At 42.6% G+C, this 13,851-nt stretch overlaps 1 protein-coding gene and 56 non-coding genes across 61 annotated transcripts in view; 56 read left to right on the top strand and 1 right to left on the bottom strand.

Moving 5' to 3' along the window:
• Positions 1–13,851, bottom strand: part of LOC116613873 (centriolin) — a 140,608-nt gene that overhangs the window by 68,472 nt on the left and 58,285 nt on the right. The gene's annotated exons all lie outside the window — the stretch shown is intronic.
• Positions 12–84, top strand: Trnai-aau. The gene has a single exon. It is a non-coding gene; the product is annotated as a tRNA-Ile (tRNA).
• Trnal-uag lies at positions 200–281 on the top strand. The gene has a single exon. It is a non-coding gene; the product is annotated as a tRNA-Leu (tRNA).
• On the top strand, positions 354–426 carry Trnai-aau. The gene has a single exon. It is a non-coding gene; the product is annotated as a tRNA-Ile (tRNA).
• On the top strand, positions 542–623 carry Trnal-uag. The gene has a single exon. It is a non-coding gene; the product is annotated as a tRNA-Leu (tRNA).
• On the top strand, positions 975–1,047 carry Trnai-aau. Its single transcript has one exon. It is a non-coding gene; the product is annotated as a tRNA-Ile (tRNA).
• Trnai-aau lies at positions 1,316–1,388 on the top strand. The gene has a single exon. It is a non-coding gene; the product is annotated as a tRNA-Ile (tRNA).
• Positions 1,504–1,585, top strand: Trnal-uag. The gene has a single exon. It is a non-coding gene; the product is annotated as a tRNA-Leu (tRNA).
• Trnai-aau lies at positions 1,658–1,730 on the top strand. Its single transcript has one exon. It is a non-coding gene; the product is annotated as a tRNA-Ile (tRNA).
• Positions 1,846–1,927, top strand: Trnal-uag. Its single transcript has one exon. It is a non-coding gene; the product is annotated as a tRNA-Leu (tRNA).
• On the top strand, positions 2,279–2,351 carry Trnai-aau. Its single transcript has one exon. It is a non-coding gene; the product is annotated as a tRNA-Ile (tRNA).
• On the top strand, positions 2,467–2,548 carry Trnal-uag. Its single transcript has one exon. It is a non-coding gene; the product is annotated as a tRNA-Leu (tRNA).
• Trnai-aau lies at positions 2,621–2,693 on the top strand. The gene has a single exon. It is a non-coding gene; the product is annotated as a tRNA-Ile (tRNA).
• On the top strand, positions 2,809–2,890 carry Trnal-uag. Its single transcript has one exon. It is a non-coding gene; the product is annotated as a tRNA-Leu (tRNA).
• On the top strand, positions 2,963–3,035 carry Trnai-aau. The gene has a single exon. It is a non-coding gene; the product is annotated as a tRNA-Ile (tRNA).
• On the top strand, positions 3,252–3,324 carry Trnai-aau. The gene has a single exon. It is a non-coding gene; the product is annotated as a tRNA-Ile (tRNA).
• Trnal-uag lies at positions 3,441–3,522 on the top strand. Its single transcript has one exon. It is a non-coding gene; the product is annotated as a tRNA-Leu (tRNA).
• On the top strand, positions 3,595–3,667 carry Trnai-aau. Its single transcript has one exon. It is a non-coding gene; the product is annotated as a tRNA-Ile (tRNA).
• Positions 3,885–3,957, top strand: Trnai-aau. The gene has a single exon. It is a non-coding gene; the product is annotated as a tRNA-Ile (tRNA).
• Positions 4,074–4,155, top strand: Trnal-uag. The gene has a single exon. It is a non-coding gene; the product is annotated as a tRNA-Leu (tRNA).
• Positions 4,228–4,300, top strand: Trnai-aau. Its single transcript has one exon. It is a non-coding gene; the product is annotated as a tRNA-Ile (tRNA).
• Trnai-aau lies at positions 4,518–4,590 on the top strand. The gene has a single exon. It is a non-coding gene; the product is annotated as a tRNA-Ile (tRNA).
• Positions 4,706–4,787, top strand: Trnal-uag. Its single transcript has one exon. It is a non-coding gene; the product is annotated as a tRNA-Leu (tRNA).
• Positions 5,139–5,211, top strand: Trnai-aau. Its single transcript has one exon. It is a non-coding gene; the product is annotated as a tRNA-Ile (tRNA).
• Positions 5,327–5,408, top strand: Trnal-uag. The gene has a single exon. It is a non-coding gene; the product is annotated as a tRNA-Leu (tRNA).
• Positions 5,760–5,832, top strand: Trnai-aau. Its single transcript has one exon. It is a non-coding gene; the product is annotated as a tRNA-Ile (tRNA).
• On the top strand, positions 6,088–6,160 carry Trnai-aau. The gene has a single exon. It is a non-coding gene; the product is annotated as a tRNA-Ile (tRNA).
• Positions 6,429–6,501, top strand: Trnai-aau. The gene has a single exon. It is a non-coding gene; the product is annotated as a tRNA-Ile (tRNA).
• Positions 6,617–6,698, top strand: Trnal-uag. The gene has a single exon. It is a non-coding gene; the product is annotated as a tRNA-Leu (tRNA).
• On the top strand, positions 6,771–6,843 carry Trnai-aau. The gene has a single exon. It is a non-coding gene; the product is annotated as a tRNA-Ile (tRNA).
• On the top strand, positions 6,958–7,039 carry Trnal-uag. The gene has a single exon. It is a non-coding gene; the product is annotated as a tRNA-Leu (tRNA).
• Trnai-aau lies at positions 7,391–7,463 on the top strand. Its single transcript has one exon. It is a non-coding gene; the product is annotated as a tRNA-Ile (tRNA).
• Positions 7,579–7,660, top strand: Trnal-uag. The gene has a single exon. It is a non-coding gene; the product is annotated as a tRNA-Leu (tRNA).
• Trnai-aau lies at positions 7,733–7,805 on the top strand. Its single transcript has one exon. It is a non-coding gene; the product is annotated as a tRNA-Ile (tRNA).
• Trnai-aau lies at positions 8,061–8,133 on the top strand. The gene has a single exon. It is a non-coding gene; the product is annotated as a tRNA-Ile (tRNA).
• Positions 8,249–8,330, top strand: Trnal-uag. Its single transcript has one exon. It is a non-coding gene; the product is annotated as a tRNA-Leu (tRNA).
• On the top strand, positions 8,682–8,754 carry Trnai-aau. The gene has a single exon. It is a non-coding gene; the product is annotated as a tRNA-Ile (tRNA).
• On the top strand, positions 8,870–8,951 carry Trnal-uag. The gene has a single exon. It is a non-coding gene; the product is annotated as a tRNA-Leu (tRNA).
• Positions 9,024–9,096, top strand: Trnai-aau. The gene has a single exon. It is a non-coding gene; the product is annotated as a tRNA-Ile (tRNA).
• On the top strand, positions 9,212–9,293 carry Trnal-uag. The gene has a single exon. It is a non-coding gene; the product is annotated as a tRNA-Leu (tRNA).
• On the top strand, positions 9,645–9,717 carry Trnai-aau. The gene has a single exon. It is a non-coding gene; the product is annotated as a tRNA-Ile (tRNA).
• Trnai-aau lies at positions 9,973–10,045 on the top strand. The gene has a single exon. It is a non-coding gene; the product is annotated as a tRNA-Ile (tRNA).
• On the top strand, positions 10,593–10,665 carry Trnai-aau. Its single transcript has one exon. It is a non-coding gene; the product is annotated as a tRNA-Ile (tRNA).
• Positions 10,781–10,862, top strand: Trnal-uag. The gene has a single exon. It is a non-coding gene; the product is annotated as a tRNA-Leu (tRNA).
• On the top strand, positions 10,935–11,007 carry Trnai-aau. The gene has a single exon. It is a non-coding gene; the product is annotated as a tRNA-Ile (tRNA).
• Trnal-uag lies at positions 11,123–11,204 on the top strand. Its single transcript has one exon. It is a non-coding gene; the product is annotated as a tRNA-Leu (tRNA).
• Positions 11,556–11,628, top strand: Trnai-aau. The gene has a single exon. It is a non-coding gene; the product is annotated as a tRNA-Ile (tRNA).
• Positions 11,884–11,956, top strand: Trnai-aau. Its single transcript has one exon. It is a non-coding gene; the product is annotated as a tRNA-Ile (tRNA).
• Trnai-aau lies at positions 12,173–12,245 on the top strand. Its single transcript has one exon. It is a non-coding gene; the product is annotated as a tRNA-Ile (tRNA).
• Positions 12,362–12,443, top strand: Trnal-uag. Its single transcript has one exon. It is a non-coding gene; the product is annotated as a tRNA-Leu (tRNA).
• On the top strand, positions 12,516–12,588 carry Trnai-aau. The gene has a single exon. It is a non-coding gene; the product is annotated as a tRNA-Ile (tRNA).
• Positions 12,806–12,878, top strand: Trnai-aau. The gene has a single exon. It is a non-coding gene; the product is annotated as a tRNA-Ile (tRNA).
• Trnal-uag lies at positions 12,995–13,076 on the top strand. The gene has a single exon. It is a non-coding gene; the product is annotated as a tRNA-Leu (tRNA).
• Positions 13,149–13,221, top strand: Trnai-aau. The gene has a single exon. It is a non-coding gene; the product is annotated as a tRNA-Ile (tRNA).
• Trnal-uag lies at positions 13,337–13,418 on the top strand. The gene has a single exon. It is a non-coding gene; the product is annotated as a tRNA-Leu (tRNA).
• Trnai-aau lies at positions 13,491–13,563 on the top strand. Its single transcript has one exon. It is a non-coding gene; the product is annotated as a tRNA-Ile (tRNA).
• Positions 13,679–13,760, top strand: Trnal-uag. Its single transcript has one exon. It is a non-coding gene; the product is annotated as a tRNA-Leu (tRNA).

Raw genomic sequence — 13,851 nt, forward strand, 5'->3', positions numbered from 1 at the left:
GTATATCAGTTGGTCCGTTAGCTCAGTCGGCAGAGCGTGGTGCTAATAACGCTAAGGTCATGGGTTCGAGCCCCATACGGACCAAAAGTTTATTTTTTAATTACCGTCAATGCAGTTGTGTTGACCAGCTTGTCTTTTATTCAGCAAAAACGTTCTCAACAGACTTGACTAATTGTTGTGATAACAATATTGCAGAAACGGTAGCGTGGCCGAGCGGTCTAAGGCGCTGGTTTTAGGCACCAGTCTCGAAAGAGGCGTGGGTTCGAATCCCACCGCTGCCAATTGAAATATTTTTGTAGGTTACTTTTGATACCTTCTTTTGTAAACTAAATCGCTGTAGTTGTATATCAGTTGGTCCGTTAGCTCAGTCGGCAGAGCGTGGTGCTAATAACGCTAAGGTCATGGGTTCGAGCCCCATACGGACCAAAAGGTTATTTTTAAAGAACCTTCAATGCAGTTGTGTTGACCAGCTTGTCTTTTATTCAGCAAAAACGTTCTCAACAGACTTGACTAATTGTTGTGATAACAATATTGCAGAAATGGTAGCGTGGCCGAGCGGTCTAAGGCGCTGGTTTTAGGCACCAGTCTCGAAAGAGGCGTGGGTTCGAATCCCACCGCTGCCAATTGAAATATTTTTGTAGGTTACTTTTGATACGTTCTTTTGTAAACTAAATCGCTGTAGTTGTCATGGGTCATGGGTTCGAGGCCCATACGGACCAGCAGTTTATTTTTAACTAACCATAGTTGTGTTAACTAGCTAGTCTTTTATTCAGCAACAAAGTTTTCCACAGACTAGACTAAATTGTTGTGATAACAATATTGCAGAAACGGCGAGCGGTCTAAGGCGCTGGTTTTAGGCACCAGTCTCGAAAGAGGCGTGGGTTCGAATCCCACCGCTGCCAATTGAATTATTTTTGTAAGTTACTTTTAAAACCTTCTTTTGTAAACTAAATCGCTGTAGTTGTATATCAGTTGGTCCGTTAGCTCAGTCGGCAGAGCGTGGTGCTAATAACGCTAAGGTCATGGGTTCGAGCCCCATACGGACCAAAAGTTTATTTTTTAATTACCGTCAATGCAGTTGTGTTGACCAGCTTGTCTTTTATTCAGCAAAAACGTTCTCCACAGAATTGACTAATTGGTGTGATAACAATATTGCAGAAACGGTAGCGTGGCCGAGCGGTCCAAGGCGCTGGTTTTAGGCACCAGTCTTTGAAGAGGCGTGGGTTCCAATCCCAATGTGCCAATTGAATTATTTTTGTAGGTTACTTTTGATACCTTCTTTTGTAAACTAAATCGCTGTAGTTATATATCAGTTGGTCCGTTAGCTCACTCGGCAGAGCGTGGTGCTAATAACGCTAAGGTCATGGGTTCGAGCCCCATACGGACCAAAAGTTTATTTTTAAATAACCGTCAATGCAGTTTTGTTGACTGGCTAGTCTTTTATTCAGCAAAAACGTCCTCCACAGACTTGACCAATTGTTGTGATAACAATATTGCAGAAACGGTAGCGTGGCCGAGCGGTCTAAGGCACCGGTTTTAGGCACCAGTCTCGAAAGAGGCGTGGGTTCGAATCCCACCGCTGCCAATTGAATTATTTTTGTAGGTTACTTTTGATACCTTCTTTTGTAAACTAAATCGCTGTAGTTGTATATCAGTTGGTCCGTTAGCTCAGTCGGCAGAGCGTGGTGCTAATAACGCTAAGGTCATGGGTTCGAGCCCCATACGGACCTTAAGTTTATTTTTAAAGAACCGTCAATGCAGTTGTGTTGACCAGCTTGTCTTTTATTCAGCAAAAACGTTCTCAACAGACTTGACTAATTGTTGTGATAACAATATTGCAGAAATGGTAGCGTGGCCGAGCGGTCTAAGGCGCTGGTTTTAGGCACCAGTCTCGAAAGAGGCGTGGGTTCGAATCCCACCGCTGCCAATCGCAATATTTTTGTAGGTTACTTTTGATACCTTCTTTTGTAAACTAAATCGCTGTAGTTGTCATGGGTCATGGGATCGAGCCCCATACGGACCAGCAGTTTATTTTTAACTAACCATAGTTGTGTTAACTAGCTAGTCTTTTATTCAGCAACAAAGTTTTCCACAGACTAGACTAAATTGTTGTGATACCAATATTGCAGAAACGGCGAGCGGTCTAAGGCGCTGGTTTTAGGCACCAGTCTCGAAAGAGGCGTGGGTTCGAATCCCACCGCTGCCAATTGAATTATTTTTGTAGGTTACTTTTGATACCTTCTTTTGTAAACTAAATCGCTGTAGTTGTATATCAGTTGGTCCGTTAGCTCAGTCGGCAGAGCGTGGTGCTAATAACTCTAAGGTCATGGGTTCGAGCCCCATACGGACCAAAAGTTTATTTTTAAATAACCGTCAATACAGTTTTGTTGACTAGCTAGTCTTTTATCCAGCAAAAACGTTCTCCACAGACTTAACTAATTGTTGTGATAACAATATTGCAGAAACGGTAGCGTGGCCGAGCGGTCTAAGGCGCTGGTTTTAGGAACCAGTCTCGAAAGAGGCGTGGGTTCGAATCCCACCGCTGCCAATTGAATTATTTTTGTAGATTACTTTTGATACCTTCTTTTGTAAACTAAATCGCTGTAGTTGTATATCAGTTGGTCCGTTAGCTCAGTCGGCAAAGCGTGGTGCTAATAACGCTAAGGTCATGGGTTTGAGCCCCATACGGACATAAAGTTTATTTTTAAAGAACCGTCAATGCAGTTGTGTTGACCAGCTTGTCTTTTATTCAGCAAAAACGTTCTCAACAGACTTGACTAATTGTTGTGATAACAATATTGCAGAAATGGTAGCGTGGCCGAGCGGTCTAAGGCGCTGGTTTTAGGCACCAGTCTCGAAAGAGGCGTGGGTTCGAATCCCACCGCTGCCAATTGAATTATTTTTGTAGATTACTTTTGATACCTTCTTTTGTAAACTAAATCGCTGTAGTTGTATATCAGTTGGTCCGTTAGCTCAGTCGGCAAAGCGTGGTGCTAATAACGCAAAGGTCATGGGTTTGAGCCCCATACGGACCAAAAGTTTATTTTTAAATAACCGTCAATGCAGTTTTGTTGACTAGCTAGTCTTTTATTCAGCAAAAACTTCTCCACAGACTTGACTAATTGTTGTGATAACAATATTGCAGTGGGTTGCGGTGGGTTCGAATCCCACCGCTGCCAATTGAATTATTTTTGTAGGTTACTTTTGATACCTTCTTTTGTAAACTAAATCGCTGTAGTTGTATATCAGTTGGTCCGTTAGCTCAGTCGGCAGAGCGTGGTGCTAATAACGCTAAGGTCATGGGTTCGAGCCCCATACGTACCAAAAGTTTATTTTTTAATTACCGTCAATGCAGTTTTGTTGACTAGCTAGCCTTTTATTCAAGAACAAAGTTCTCCACAGACTAGCCTGAGTTGTTGTGATAACAATATTGCAGAAACGGTAGCGTGGCCGAGCGGTCTAAGGCGCTGGTTTTAGGCACCAGTCTCGAAAGAGGCGTGGGTTCGAATCCCACCGCTGCCAATTGAATTATTTTTGTAGATTACTTTTGATACCTTCTTTTGTAAACTAAATCGCTGTAGTTGTATATCAGTTGGTCCGTTAGCTCAGTCGGCAAAGCGTGGTGCTAATAACGCTAAGGTCATGGGTTTGAGCCCCATACGGACCAAAAGTTTATTTTTAAATAACCGTCAATGCAGTTTTGTTGACTAGCTAGTCTTTTATTCAGCAAAAACGTTCTCCACAGACTTGACTAATTGTTGTGATAACAATATTGCAGTGGGTTGCGGTGGGTTCGAATCCCACCGCTGCCAATTGAATTATTTTTGTAGGTTACTTTTGATACCTTCTTTTGTAAACTAAATCGCTGTAGTTGTATATCAGTTGGTCCGTTAGCTCAGTCGGCAGAGCGTGGTGCTAATAACGCTAAGGTCATGGGTTCGAGCCCCATACGGACCAAAAGTTTATTTTTAAATAACCGTCAATGCAGTTTTGTTGACTAGCTAGCCTTTTATTCAAGAACAAAGTTCTCCACAGACTAGCCTGAGTTGTTGTGATAACAATATTGCAGAAACGGTAGCGTGGCCGAGCGGTCTAAGGCGCTGGTTTTAGGCACCAGTCTCGAAAGAGGCGTGGGTTCGAATCCCACCGCTGCCAATTGAATTATTTTTGTAGATTACTTTTGATACCTTCTTTTGTAAACTAAATCGCTGTAGTTGTATATCAGTTGGTCCGTTAGCTCAGTCGGCAAAGCGTGGTGCTAATAACGCTAAGGTCATGGGTTTGAGCCCCATACGGACCAAAAGTTTATTTTTAAATAACCGTCAATGCAGTTTTGTTGACTAGCTAGTCTTTTATTCAGCAAAAACGTTCTCCACAGACTTGACTAATTGTTGTGATAACAATATTGCAGTGGGTTGCGGTGGGTTCGAATCCCACCGCTGCCAATTGAATTATTTTTGTAGGTTACTTTTGATACCTTCTTTTGTAAACTAAATCGCTGTAGTTGTATATCAGTTGGTCCGTTAGCTCAGTCGGCAGAGCGTGGTGCTAATAACGCTAAGGTCATGGGTTCGAGCCCCATACGGACCAAAAGTTTATTTTTAAATAACCGTCAATGCAGTTGTGTTGACCAGCTTGTCTTTTATTCAGCAAAAACGTTCTCAACAGACTTGACTAATTGTTGTGATAACAATATTGCAGAAATGGTTGCGTGGCCGAGCGGTCTAAGGCGCTGGTTTTAGGCACCAGTCTCGAAAGAGGCGTGGGTTCGAATCCCACCGCTGCCAATTGAAATATTTTTGTAGGTTACTTTTGATACCTTCTTTTGTAAACTAATTCGCTGTAGTTGTCGTGGGTCATGGGTTCGAGCCCCATACGGACCAGCAGTTTATTTTTAACTAACCATAGTTGTGTTAACTAGCTAGTCTTTTATTCAGCAACAAAGTTTTCCACAGACTAGACTAAATTGTTGTGATAACAATATTGCAGAAACGGCGAGCGGTCTAAGGCGCTGGTTTTAGGCACCAGTCTCGAAAGAGGCGTGGGTTCGAATCAAACCGCTGCCAATTGAATGATTTTTGTAGGTTACTTTTTATACCTTCTTTTGTAAACTAAATCGCTGTAGTTGTATATCATTTGGTCCGTTAGCTCAGTCGGCAGAGCGTGGTGCTAATAACGCTAAGGTCGTGGGTTCGAGCCCCATACGGACCAAAAGTTTATTTTTAAATAACCGTCAATGCAGTTTTGTTGACTGGCTAGTCTTTTATTCAGCAAAAACGTCCTCCACAGACTTGACCAATTGTTGTGATAACAATATTGCAAAAACGGTAGCGTGGCCGAGCGGTCTAAGGCGCTGGTTTTAGGCACCAGTCTCGAAAGAGGCGTGGGTTCGAATCCCACCGCTGCCAATTGAAATATTTTTGTAGGTTACTTTTGATACCTTCTTTTGTAAACTAAATCGCTGTAGTTGTCATGGGTCATGGGTTCGAGCCCCATACGGACCAGCAGTTTATTTTTAACTAACCATAGTTGTGTTAACTAGCTAGTCTTTTATTCAGCAACAAAGTTTTCCACAGACTTGACTAAATTGTTGTGATAACAATATTGCAGAAACGGCGAGCGGTCTAAGGCGCTGGTTTTAGGCACCAGTCTCGAAAGAGGCGTGGGTTCGAATCCCACCGCTGCCAATTGAATTATTTTTGTAAGTTACTTTTAAAACCTTCTTTTGTAAACTAAATCGCTGTAGATGTATATCAGTTGGTCCGTTAGCTCAGTCGGCAGAGCGTGGTGCTAATAACGCTAAGGTCATGGGTTCGAGCCCCATACGGACCAGCAGTTTATTTTCAACTAACCATAGTTGTGTTAACTAGCTAGTCTTTTATTCAGCAACAAAGTTTTCCACAGACTAGACTAAATTGTTGTGATAACAATATTGCAGTAACGGCGAGCGGTCCAAGGCGCTGGTTTTAGGCACCAGTCTCTGAAGAGGCGTGGGTTCGAATCAAACCGCTGCCAATTGAATTATTTTTGTAGGTTACTTTTTATACCTTCTTTTGTAAACTAAATCGCTGTAGTTGTATATCAGTTGGTCCGTTAGCTCAGTCGGCAGAGCGTGGTGCTAATAACGCTAAGGTCATGGGTTCGAGCCCCATACGGACCAAAAGTTTATTTTTTAATTACCGTCAATGCAGTTGTGTTGACCAGCTTGTCTTTTATTCAGCAAAAACGTTCTCCACAGAATTGACTAATTGGTGTGATAACAATATTGCAGAAACGGTAGCGTGGCCGAGCGGTCCAAGGCGCTGGTTTTAGGCACCAGTCTTTGAAGAAGCGTGGGTTCCAATCCCAATGTGCCAATTGAATTATTTTTGTAGGTTACTTTTGATACCTTCTTTTGTAAACTAAATCGCTGTAGTTATATATCAGTTGGTCCGTTAGCTCAGTCGGCAGAGCGTGGTGCTAATAACGCTAAGGTCATGGGTTCGAGCCCCATACGGACCAAAAGTTTATTTTTAGATAACCGTCAATGCAGTTTTGTCGACTGGCTAGTCTTTTATTCAGCAAAAACGTCCTCCACAGACTTGACCAATTGTTGTGATAACAATATTGCAGAAACGGTAGCGTGGCCGAGCGGTCTAAGGCGCTGGTTTTAGGCACCAGTCTCGAAAGAGGCGTGGGTTCGAATCCCACCGCTGCCAATTGAATTATTTTTGTAGGTTACTTTTGATACCTTCTTTTGTAAACTAAATCGCTGTAGTTGTATATCAGTTGGTCCGTTAGCTCAGTCGGCAGAGCGTGGTGCTAATAACGCTAAGGTCATGGGTTCGAGCCCCATACGGACCTAAAGTTTATTTTTAAAGACCGTCAATGCAGTTGTGTTGACCAGCTTGTCTTTTATTCAGCAAAAACGTTCTCAACAGACTTGACTAATTGTTGTGATAACAATATTGCAGAAATGGTAGCGTGGCCGAGCGGTCTAAGGCGCTGGTTTTAGGCACCAGTCTCGAAAGAGGCGTGGGTTCGAATCCCACCGCTGCCAATCGCAATATTTTTGTAGGTTACTTTTGATACCTTCTTTTGTAAACTAAATCGCTGTAGTTGTCATGGGTCATGGGATCGAGCCCCATACGGACCAGCAGTTTATTTTTAACTAACCATAGTTGTGTTAACTAGCTAGTCTTTTATTCAGCAACAAAGTTTTCCACAGACTAGACTAAATTGTTGTGATACCAATATTGCAGAAACGGCGAGCGGTCTAAGGCGCTGGTTTTAGGCACCAGTCTCGAAAGAGGCGTGGGTTCGAATCCCACCGCTGCCAATTGAATTATTTTTGTAGGTTACTTTTGATACCTTCTTTTGTAAACTAAATCGCTGTAGTTGTATATCAGTTGGTCCGTTAGCTCAGTCGGCAGAGCGTGGTGCTAATAACTCTAAGGTCATGGGTTCGAGCCCCATACGGACCAAAAGTTTATTTTTAAATAACCGTCAATACAGTTTTGTTGACTAGCTAGTCTTTTATCCAGCAAAAACGTTCTCCACAGACTTAACTAATTGTTGTGATAACAATATTGCAGAAACGGTAGCGTGGCCGAGCGGTCTAAGGCGCTGGTTTTAGGCACCAGTCTCGAAAGAGGCGTGGGTTCGAATCCCACCGCTGCCAATTGAATTATTTTTGTAAGTTACTTTTAAAACCTTCTTTTGTAAACTAAATCGCTGTAGATGTATATCAGTTGGTCCGTTAGCTCAGTCGGCAGAGCGTGGTGCTAATAACGCTAAGGTCATGGGTTCGAGCCCCATACGGACCAGCAGTTTATTTTCAACTAACCATAGTTGTGTTAACTAGCTAGTCTTTTATTCAGCAACAAAGTTTTCCACAGACTAGACTAAATTGTTGTGATAACAATATTGCAGAAACGGCGAGCGGTCCAAGGCGCTGGTTTTAGGCACCAGTCTCTGAAGAGGCGTGGGTTCGAATCAAACCGCTGCCAATTGAATTATTTTTGTAGGTTACTTTTTATACCTTCTTTTGTAAACTAAATCGCTGTAGTTGTATATCAGTTGGTCCGTTAGCTCAGTCGGCAGAGCGTGGTGCTAATAACGATAAGGTCATGGGTTCGAGCCCCATACGGACCAAAAGTTTATTTTTTAATTACCGTCAATGCAGTTGTGTTGACCAGCTTGTCTTTTATTCAGCAAAAACGTTCTCCACAGAATTGACTAATTGGTGTGATAACAATATTGCAGAAACGGTAGCGTGGCCGAGCGGTCCAAGGCGCTGGTTTTAGGCACCAGTCTCGAAAGAGGCGTGGGTTCGAATCCCACCGCTGCCAATCGAAATATTTTTGTAGGTTACTTTTGATACCTTCTTTTGTAAACTAAATTGCTGTAGTTGTCATGGGTCATGGGTTCGAGCCCCATACGGACCAGCAGTTTATTTTTAACTAACCATAGTTGTGTTAACTAGCTAGTCTTTTATTCAGCAACAAAGTTTTCCACAGACTAGACTAAATTGTTGTGATACCAATATTGCAGAAACGGCGAGAGGTCTAAGGCGCTGGTTTTAGGCACCAGTCTCGAAAGAGGCGTGGGTTCGAATCCCACCGCTGCCAATTGAATTATTTTTGTAGGTTACTTTTTATACCTTCTTTTGTAAACTAAATCGCTGTAGTTGTATATCATTTGGTCCGTTAGCTCAGTCGGCAGAGCGTGGTGCTAATAACGCTAAGGTCGTGGGTTCGAGCCCCATACGGACCAAAAGTTTATTTTTAAATAACCGTCAATGCAGTTTTGTTGACTGGCTAGTCTTTTATTCAGCAAAAACGTCCTCCACAGACTTGACCAATTGTTGTGATAACAATATTGCAGAAACGGTAGCGTGGCCGAGCGGTCTAAGGCGCTGGTTTTAGGCACCAGTCTCGAAAGAGGCGTGGGTTCGAATCCCACCGCTGCCAATTGAATTATTTTTGTAGGTTACTTTTGATACCTTCTTTTGTAAACTAAATCGCTGTAGTTGTATATCAGTTTGTCCGTTAGCTCAGTCGGCAGAGCGTGGTGCTAATAACGCTAAGGTCATGGGTTCGAGCCCCATACGGACCAAAAGGTTATTTTTAAAGAACCTTCAATGCAGTTGTGTTGACCAGCTTGTCTTTTATTCAGCAAAAACGTTCTCAACAGACTTGACTAATTGTTGTGATAACAATATTGCAGAAATGGTAGCGTGGCCGAGCGGTCTAAGGCGCTGGTTTTAGGCACCAGTCTCGAAAGAGGCGTGGGTTCGAATCCCACCGCTGCCAATTGAAATATTTTTGTAGGTTACTTTTGATACGTTCTTTTGTAAACTAAATCGCTGTAGTTGTCATGGGTCATGGGTTCGAGCCCCATACGGACCAGCAGTTTATTTTTAACTAACCATAGTTGTGTTAACTAGCTAGTCTTTTATTCAGCAACAAAGTTTTCCACAGACTAGACTAAATTGTTGTGATAACAATATTGCAGAAACGGCGAGCGGTCTAAGGCGCTGGTTTTAGGCACCAGTCTCGAAAGAGGCGTGGGTTCGAATCCCACCGCTGCCAATTGAATTATTTTTGTAAGTTACTTTTAAAACCTTCTTTTGTAAACTAAATCGCTGTAGTTGTATATCAGTTGGTCCGTTAGCTCAGTCGGCAGAGCGTGGTGCTAATAACGCTAAGGTCATGGGTTCGAGCCCCATACGGACCAGCAGTTTATTTTCAACTAACCATAGTTGTGTTAACTAGCTAGTCTTTTATTCAGCAACAAAGTTTTCCACAGACTAGACTAAATTGTTGTGATAACAATATTGCAGAAACGGCGAGCGGTCCAAGGCGCTGGTTTTAGGCACCAGTCTCTGAAGAGGCGTGGGTTCGAATCAAACCGCTGCCAATTGAATTATTTTTGTAGGTTACTTTTTATACCTTCTTTTGTAAACTAAATCGCTGTAGTTGTATATCAGTTGGTCCGTTAGCTCAGTCGGCAGAGCGTGGTGCTAATAACGCTAAGGTCATGGGTTCGAGCCCCATACGGACCAAAAGTTTATTTTTTAATTACCGTCAATGCAGTTGTGTTGACCAGCTTGTCTTTTATTCAGCAAAAACGTTCTCCACAGAATTGACTAATTGGTGTGATAACAATATTGCAGAAACGGTAGCGTGGCCGAGCGGTCCAAGGCGCTGGTTCTAGGCACCAGTCTTTGAAGAGGCGTGGGTTCCAATCCCAATGTGCCAATTGAATTATTTTTGTAGGTTACTTTTGATACCTTCTTTTGTAAACTAAATCGCTGTAGTTGTCATGGGTCATGGGATCGAGCCCCATACGGACCAGCAGTTTATTTTTAACTAACCATAGTTGTGTTAACTAGCTAGTCTTTTATTCAGCAACAAAGTTTTCCACAGACTAGACTAAATTGTTGTGATACCAATATTGCAGAAACGGCGAGCGGTCTAAGGCGCTGGTTTTAGGCACCAGTCTCGAAAGAGGCGTGGGTTCGAATCCCACCGCTGCCAATTGAATTATTTTTGTAGGTTACTTTTGATACCTTCTTTTGTAAACTAAATCGCTGTAGTTGTATATCAGTTGGTCCGTTAGCTCAGTCGGCAGAGCGTGGTGCTAATAACGCTAAGGTCATGGGTTCGAGCCCCATACGGACCAAAAGTTTATTTTTAAATAACCGTCAATGCAGTTTTGTTGACTAGGTAGTCTTTTATCCAGCAAAAACGTTCTCCACAGACTTAACTAATTGTTGTGATAACAATATTGCAGAAACGGTAGCGTGGCCGAGCGGTCTAAGGCGCTGGTTTTAGGCACCAGTCTCGAAAGAGGCGTGGGTTCGAATCCCACCGCTTCCAATTGAATTATTTTTGTAGGTTACTTTTGATACCTTCTTTTGTAAACTAAATCGCTGTAGTTGTATATCAGTTGGTCCGTTAGCTCAGTCGGCAGAGCGTGGTGCTAATAACGCTAAGGTCATGGGTTCGAGCCCCATACGGACCAAAAGGTTATTTTTAAAGAACCTTCAATGCAGTTGTGTTGACCAGCTTGTCTTTTATTCAGCAAAAACGTTCTCAACAGACTTGACTAATTGTTGTGATAACAATATTGCAGAAATGGTAGCGTGGCCGAGCGGTCTAAGGCGCTGGTTTTAGGCACCAGTCTCGAAAGAGGCGTGGGTTCGAATCCCACCGCTGCCAATTGAAATATTTTTGTAGGTTACTTTTGATACGTTCTTTTGTAAACTAAATCGCTGTAGTTGTCATGGGTCATGGGTTCGAGCCCCATACGGACCAGCAGTTTATTTTTAACTAACCATAGTTGTGTTAACTAGCTAGTCTTTTATTCAGCAACAAAGTTTTCCACAGACTAGACTAAATTGTTGTGATAACAATATTGCAGAAACGGCGAGCGGTCTAAGGCGCTGGTTTTAGGCACCAGTCTCGAAAGAGGCGTGGGTTCGAATCCCACCGCTGCCAATTGAATTATTTTTGTAAGTTACTTTTAAAACCTTCTTTTGTAAACTAAATCGCTGTAGATGTATATCAGTTGGTCCGTTAGCTCAGTCGGCAGAGCGTGGTGCTAATAACGCTAAGGTCATGGGTTCGAGCCCCATACGGACCTAAAGTTTATTTTCAACTAACCATAGTTGTGTTAACTAGCTAGTCTTTTATTCAGCAACAAAGTTTTCCACAGACTAGACTAAATTGTTGTGATAACAATATTGCAGAAACGGCGAGCGGTCCAAGGCGCTGGTTTTAGGCACCAGTCTCTGAAGAGGCGTGGGTTCGAATCAAACCGCTGCCAATTGAATTATTTTTGTAGATTACTTTTGATACCTTCTTTTGTAAACTAAATCGCTGTAGTTGTATATCAGTTGGTCCGTTAGCTCAGTCGGCAAAGCGTGGTGCTAATAACGCTAAGGTCATGGGTTTGAGCCCCATACGTACCAAAAGTTTATTTTTAAATAACCGTCAATGCAGTTTTGTTGACTAGCTAGTCTTTTATTCAGCAAAAACTTCTCCACAGACTTGACTAATTGTTGTGATAACAATATTGCAGTGGGTTGCGGTGGGTTCGAATCCCACCGCTGCCAATTGAATTATTTTTGTAGGTTACTTTTGATACCTTCTTTTGTAAACTAAATCGCTGTAGTTGTATATCAGTTGGTCCGTTAGCTCAGTCGGCAGAGCGTGGTGCTAATAACGCTAAGGTCATGGGTTCGAGCCCCATACGGACCAAAAGTTTATTTTTAAATAACCGTCAATGCAGTTTTGTTGACTAGCTAGCCTTTTATTCAAGAACAAAGTTCTCCACAGACTAGCCTGAGTTGTTGTGATAACAATATTGCAGAAACGGTAGCGTGGCCGAGCGGTCTAAGGCGCTGGTTTTAGGCACCAGTCTCGAAAGAGGCGTGGGTTCGAATCCCACCGCTGCCAATTGAATTATTTTTGTAGATTACTTTTGATACCTTCTTTTGTAAACTAAATCGCTGTAGTTGTATATCAGTTGGTCCGTTAGCTCAGTCGGCAAAGCGTGGTGCTAATAACGCTAAGGTCATGGGTTTGAGCCCCATACGGACCAAAAGTTTATTTTTAAATAACCGTCAATGCAGTTTTGTTGACTAGCTAGTCTTTTATTCAGCAAAAACGTTCTCCACAGACTTGACTAATTGTTGTGATAACAATATTGCAGTGGGTTGCGGTGGGTTCGAATCCCACCGCTGCCAATTGAATTATTTTTGTAGGTTACTTTTGATACCTTCTTTTGTAAACTAAATCGCTGTAGTTGTATATCAGTTGGTCCGTTAGCTCAGTCGGCAGAGCGTGGTGCTAATAACGCTAAGGTCATGGGTTCGAGCCCCATACGGACCAAAAGTTTATTTTTAAATAACCGTCAATGCAGTTTTGTTGACTAGCTAGCCTTTTATTCAAGAACAAAGTTCTCCACAGACTAGCCTGAGTTGTTGTGATAACAATATTGCAGAAACGGTAGCGTGGCCGAGCGGTCTAAGGCGCTGGTTTTAGGCACCAGTCTCGAAAGAGGCGTGGGTTCGAATCCCACCGCTGTCAATTGAATTATTTTTGTAGGTTACTTTTGATACCTTCTTTTGTAAACTAAATCGCTGTAGTTGTATATCAGTTGGTCCGTTAGCTCAGTCGGCAGAGCGTGGTGCTAATAACGCTAAGGTCATGGGTTCGAGCCCCATACGGACCAAAAGTTTATTTTTTAATTACCGTCAATGCAGTTGTGTTGACCAGCTTGTCTTTTATTCAGCAAAAACGTTCTCAACAGACTTGACTAATTGTTGTGATAACAATATTGCAGAAACGGTAGCGTGGCCGAGCGGTCTAAGGCGCTGGTTTTAGGCACCAGTCTCGAAAGAGGCGTGGGTTCGAATCCCACCGCTGCCAATTGAAATATTTTTGTAGGTTACTTTTGATACCTTCTTTTGTAAACTAAATCGCTGTAGTTGTATATCAGTTGGTCCGTTAGCTCAGTCGGCAGAGCGTGGTGCTAATAACGCTAAGGTCATGGGTTCGAGCCCCATACGGACCAAAAGGTTATTTTTAAAGAACCTTCAATGCAGTTGTGTTGACCAGCTTGTCTTTTATTCAGCAAAAACGTTCTCAACAGACTTGACTAATTGTTGTGATAACAATATTGCAGAAATGGTAGCGTGGCCGAGCGGTCTAAGGCGCTGGTTTTAGGCACCAGTCTCGAAAGAGGCGTGGGTTCGAATCCCACCGCTGCCAATTGAAATATTTTTGTAGGTTACTTTTGATACGTTCTTTTGTAAACTAAATCGCTGTAGTTGTCATGGGTCATGGGTTCGAGGCCCATACG

This window comes from Nematostella vectensis, chromosome 8, assembly GCF_932526225.1.
Source record: "Nematostella vectensis chromosome 8, jaNemVect1.1, whole genome shotgun sequence".
In the NCBI taxonomy this organism is placed as follows: Eukaryota; Metazoa; Cnidaria; class Anthozoa; order Actiniaria; family Edwardsiidae; genus Nematostella; species Nematostella vectensis.